This window comes from Prionailurus bengalensis, chromosome A1 (assembly GCF_016509475.1).
Source record: "Prionailurus bengalensis isolate Pbe53 chromosome A1, Fcat_Pben_1.1_paternal_pri, whole genome shotgun sequence".
Taxonomy (NCBI): domain Eukaryota; kingdom Metazoa; phylum Chordata; class Mammalia; order Carnivora; family Felidae; genus Prionailurus; species Prionailurus bengalensis.
Window position 1 is genome coordinate 197,092,319 of NC_057343.1, and position 6,000 is coordinate 197,098,318.

At 38.6% G+C, this 6,000-nt stretch overlaps 1 non-coding gene across 1 annotated transcript; it reads left to right on the forward strand.

Moving 5' to 3' along the window:
- Nucleotides 1–5,584: 5,584 nt before the first annotated feature.
- Nucleotides 5,585–5,688, forward strand: LOC122496524. Its single transcript, XR_006300846.1, has one exon. It is a non-coding gene; the product is annotated as a U6 spliceosomal RNA (small nuclear RNA).
- The last annotated feature ends 312 nt before the right edge of the window (nt 5,689–6,000 follow it).

The window sequence follows — 6,000 nt, forward strand, 5'->3', positions numbered from 1 at the left end:
AACACTGTATGTTACCTATACTGGAATTAAAGTTTTTTTTTTTTTTTTTTTTTTTTTAAAGGGCAAATTCCATTAAGTTTCTTTTTTTTTTTTTTTTTTCAACGTTTTTTTAATTTTTATTTTTGGGACAGAGAGAGACAGAGCATGAACGCGGGAGGGGCAGAGAGAGAGGGAGACACAGAATCGGAAACAGGCTCCAGGCTCTGAGCCATCAGCCCAGAGCCCGACGCGGGGCTCGAACTCACGGACCGCGAGATCGTGACCTGGCTGAAGTCAGACGCTTAACCGACTGCGCCACCCAGGCGCCCCTGGAATTAAAGTTTTAAAAAAGTCAGAGCAGTAGTTGTCTCAGTGAGTGGGTTAACTGGAAGAGACATAAAGGAATTGATGAAAATTTTCTGTATTTGGGTATGTATTTCTTAAAACTCATCAAGCAATTCACTTAAATTGTTTGCACTTCACTGTGTGGTACTTATCTACAATGAAACAAGTCAACAAAAAATCACATTGTAGATGAAAAAAACACAAAATTTGTAGCATTATAAATGAAAAGTATTTCAGTGAGAGATCAGAATATGAAGGTGCAACCTACTTTATATATTTTTTAATGTTTATTTATTTATTTACTTATTTATTTATTTTAAGAGAGAAAGAGCACAAGAGGGGGAAGGGCAGCGAGAGAGAGAGAGAGAAAGAGAGAGAGAGAGAGAGAGAGAGAGAGAGAGAGAGAGAGAGAGAGAATCCCAAGCAGGCTCCATGCCATCAGCGCAGAGCCCAATGAGGGGTTCAAACTCACAAACTGTGAGATCATGACCTGAGCTGAGATCAAGAGCCAGATGCTTAACCAACTGCGCCACCCAAGCACCCCATCTACTTTGTATTTTTTAACAGTAGTTGGTAGTGTTCTGAGGTTCAGGTCTTTTGGAAAAGGATCTTCATATTATTATGGTTATAAAGCAATGAGATTATTTGGAATAACCTGCTTTAATATCTGTATTTGTTGGCTATTTCCATATTTCCTCATTTTTAGCATTTTCACTTAGGTATATAATCTTAGGCTCCTTTCCATTGGCTTGTATCAAGGGTTTCTGGGATCACATAGGATTACAAAACAAACCCAAAGCAAAAGGGGTGGGGTCTATGGTTGTATCCTGCCTTCAGAATTTCAGACCTCCCCGAGTTGTCTGGACTGGACAAGTGCTGTCTCCATGCTGAGACCAATAAGCTTGAAACCCACGACCCGTGGGCAGAAGTGTCTGTTCAGGGTGGAAGATGAGGAAGATGAGGAGGAGGAGGACAAGAAACCCTTGTCCTCAACACAAGTGGTTTTATGCTGGAAGCCACAGGTGACTACTACCACCTAACATCGAGGAAGAGTGCTCTGTCTTCAGCCAGGCCTTTGAGGAAAGGGAATCTGACAATGGGTCTGACACAGATGAGAATCTACCTCCCAAACTGAGCAGATTGAAAATGAATGTGGCTTCTCCCGGGACAATTCACAAATGCTGCCACCGGAAGAGAAGTCAGGGCCGGGGCCCCAGCTGCAGTACTTTGGAGGCCAGAGACGATGCCGTTTGATAAAGGTACTCTGGCCTCATTGCTGTTCCTGGAAATGTCCCAAAAGCTTAGAACAATGCCTGTCAGGGGCACCCGGTGGCTCAGTCGGTTGAGCGTCCGACTTTGACCCACGTCATGATCTCACAGTTTGTGAGTTCGAGCCCCGCGTCGGACTCTGTGTTGACAGCTCAGAGCCTGGAGCCTGCTTCAGATTCTGTGTCTCCCTCTCTCTCTGCCCCATCCCCACTCATGCTCTGTCTCTCTCTGTCTTAAAAATAAATAAAACATTGGGGCGCCTGGGTGGCGCAGTCGGTTAAGCGTCCGGCTTCAGCCAGGTCACGATCTCGCGGTCCGTGAGTTCGAGCCCCGCGTCAGGCTCTGGGCTGATGGCTCAGAACCTGGAGCCTGTTTCTGATTCTGTGTCTCCCTCTCTCTCTGCCCCTCCCCCGTTCATGCTCTGTCTCTCTCTGTCCCAAAAATAAATAAACGTTGAAAAAAAAAATTTAAAAATAAATAAATAAATAAATAAATAAATAAATAAAACATTAAAAATTTTTTTTTAAAAAAGAACAATGCTTGTCACAGAGTAGGTATCCCATAAATATTTGCCAAATGAATTAAATAAAAATTTCTTGATTCTGTTCATGGGAAAATAGAGACTTAGGTAGCTGCAGCCTTTCAGTTTAGTAAGTGTTATTTAATATATATTTTGTAGGGGCAGAGAACATATGCCTTAGGCTTGTCTATAGCTAAAAAGCTGGCTGTTGGAGGAAAAGTTGGCCTGGAAGCTTAGAGAGGTAATGTAAGAGTTAGTGAGCATTAGTTGAGATCAAGAGAAATGAGGTAGATTCTAATGATAAGCTAGCAGCAACTGGGTGATAACTAAATCACCCAATAAGTATGACAGGTTACTTCATACTTCATGTATGATGACTTCTTTGTGTTCATGGCACCCAAACCCCTTATTGACCAGAAAGGTCCATGAATCAGACCTGTTGTCTCTAGCCTTAGCGTGGTGGCTCTCGTGACATTAGAAGCTATATTTATTTGGCATCTGATTTAAGTGACAGAGTCTGTAGAGAAAAGTCCAGATAAGTTCTCAAGTTGCTATTGCCATAATTAAGAAACTGTGCTGAATGTTTTGAAAAACATCGCAAACATCACAGCTCTCAAAATCCACTTAAATCATGTGATTTAAGATTAAAGACTGGCAGAAAAAATTTAACCATATAAATGACCTATTTGACAACTCCTGTACATTTGAATTAATTTTCTGAATATGTGTTGCTTCATATTATTTTTAAAATATTTATATAGGATAAAAATTTTAATGCATTTCTCTAAAGTGTTTACAAACCCACTGTAATTATGTGTAGCATATATAGATATGAATGATTTATTCTAATTGTATTATTCTCCTTATCCCAAATACTTTTCTTTCTAATGCTGAATACCCTTAGATTTATTTTTTATTTTTTTAATGTTTCTTTATTTTTGAGAGAGAGAGAGAGAGAGAGAGAGAAGGAGTGGAAGAGGAGCAGAGAGAGAGGGGGACAGAGGATCCTAAGCAGGCTCCATGCTGACAGCAGAGAGCCAGATGTGGGGTTTAAGCTCATGAACCATGAGATCGTGACCTGAGCCGAAGTTGGATGTTCAACCCACTGAACCACCCAGGCACCCCAGAATTTTTTATTTTTGGATTCAAGTTAGTTAACTGAATCCCCTTAGATTTTTAAATTCAAAACCTGAACAATATCACAGGATATTTGATGCCTAAGTTAGATCTCCATGGAAAATTTAGCCTACTATCATGGGCTCCATGATAAAATATCTAGTTCATAGACAAGAACCAAATTAGTCATAATATGGGGTAATTTTTGTTTTCTAGTTATTGTGAAGTTGAGAGTATCATTTAGACATATAATTCTCAAGGTTTAGTGTTCATTATAATTACTAGGTTCATTCCAGTCCAGTTAAATGTTTAGAGCTGTGTAAACATGGATTCAAAACCAGAAAATGTTTCCTAAGTTCTAGCTACTGGGAAAGAAGCTTGACATATGGTAATGTGGAAACATTTTCTAAAAATATCAAGTTGATACTCTTTCCTATTATACTGGATTCAACAAGTATCAAGAGTTTTGACTGTCTCTTTCCCAGGGTCAGTTAGAACACCATGCAGACACTGAGAATAGTATGTACATATGCTATTCAGACTTGAGTGTTGAGTAAATAGAATTTCCTTAAATGAACAGAAGAGAAATAGAAGGCTCATAATTACTTGATGATTTTCGGCCCAATCTAACTGGAGTTATGGTATTGCCATTCATAGATTCTGGGATAACTATTGGTGAAACAAGTTTTGGAGGGAAAGTAATAGTTCCATATATAATGTTGATCTTTTCATCAATATGTAAGAGCTATAAGTTACAATTTTTATTTTTTATGTTTTTTTAACATTGCTAATTGTAAATTTTTGATAACTGGTTGTATTTTTTGTGGGTGCATTTTTAATCAGACTTTTAAATACATTTCTCACACAAAGATTTTTAAATAACTCTTGGGGCACTTGGGTGGCTCAGTTGGCTAAGTGTCTGAGGCTCAGGTCATGATCTCATGGTTCGTGAGATTGAGCCCCATGTGGGGGCTCTGTGATTCTCTCTCTCTCTCCCTCTGCCTCTCCCCTGCTTGCATGTTCTCTCTCTCTCAAAAAAACCTTTTTTTTTTTAACTTTTAATTTTCTTTAGTACATTTTAACCTTAACTCTTAAATTGTTTATCTATTTGAAGTTATTCTACAGTAAACTATGCAATATGAGTGAAATGTTCCTCCCTAGGGCCATCCAGTAGTCTCAAGTCTCAAGTCTAATTATTGAACATTTCATCTTTCCTAGGCTGGTATGAAGCATCACCTTTATGATATATGATATTTTTGTATGTGATTGAGCTTATTGTTTTGTTCTTTTGAGAAGATAGTATATAAAATCCAAGTTTGGAAATGTGAATATCAAGAGCCATTGGAACATCTGTGTGTCTCTGAATGCTTCCTCTAATTTACCCCCATTGTTTATAATTTTCTGCCTCACTCAAGTCCAATGTACTGCATATATTGAAACATGCTTCAATTTTATCAGATGCAAACTGATCAATATATCATTTGTATTTATAATTTACTCTAAGTATATTCATCCCATCTGTCATGCCTGCTGCCTTTAGCTTTCTTTGCTCCCTGCTTTGCATTGCATGCCCCACTGATCCTCAGTGTAGACAGAGATGACAGCTGGAAGATATATTAAAAGAAGTTCTAGATTATGAAGAACTATGAGCCCAGAGGATGGTTAAGAGAGGTGAGGGTCAGAAACATTCTCACTGGAGCCCAGTGTTCCTTTCATGCATACTCAGAAATGTGTCATTGTCTTTCCCCAAGAACCTTAAGAGAAGCCACATTCCACAATGCACAGTATGGTGTCTGGGGAGCTCTGGATGTTCTGACATATTCTAATTCACTCTCAGTGAATTCACTCTCCCTGCCACTGTCATTACTGCAATTCATGCAGGTCCCTGCAAATAAATAAATAAATAAATAAATAAATAAATAAATAATAAAGAATTAAAAATAGCTCTGTAACTCTCTCCTCCACTCTGATGGAATTTACAAGTAGGAAGATAACCAAAGAAGTTCTCATCTAAGAATGTTTTTAGGAGCATTTTTGCATTGCTTATTATAAACTAACCTGGAATTTATGGATTAGGGGTCATAACTCAGAGAACAGAAGTTAGTCACATAGGTTCCCTGTGTAACTGATGGATGTAAAAACTAAGAGGCTCTGAACTTAAACAGCTTCCTCAGGCAAACTGTACAACACACACAGTGAATATTCATCTCTTATATCCCAGTGCAAAAATCTATTTTTTGGAGGCACAGATGATAGTTTGGACTCCTCCAGAGATAGATATCGCTATCTTTGTGCTTGCCTTTTGCTTGTATCCTTCACTAATTATTAGTAAAACTTGCTATTAAGTATACAGCAGTGCTCACTTCGGCAGCATATGTACTAAAATTGGAATAATGCAAAGATTAGCATGGCCCCTGGGCAAGGCTGATACGCTATTAAGTAAAGTGTATAATTTCTAGGGATCTACTTTGACAATTTGACTTCTGTGGGTAGTGTAAGGACTTTTGATCAGAGCTGTGCCATTCAACTGGCTTTTGGTGTGCTTCTGAAATTGCTATGAATTCTTATGCTCAGTTTCTCATTATTATCTTATTTTCTCCAAAATTTCAATTATCTCGGGTCTTTAAATTTTCTTGTTCTTGTCTTTTTCTACTACTTTAAAAAAATAAACGTTTATTCATTTTTGAGAGAGAGAGAATGAGCAGGGGGAGGGACAGAGAGAGAGGGGAACAGAGGATCCAAGGTGGGCTCTATGCTGATAGCAGCGAGCC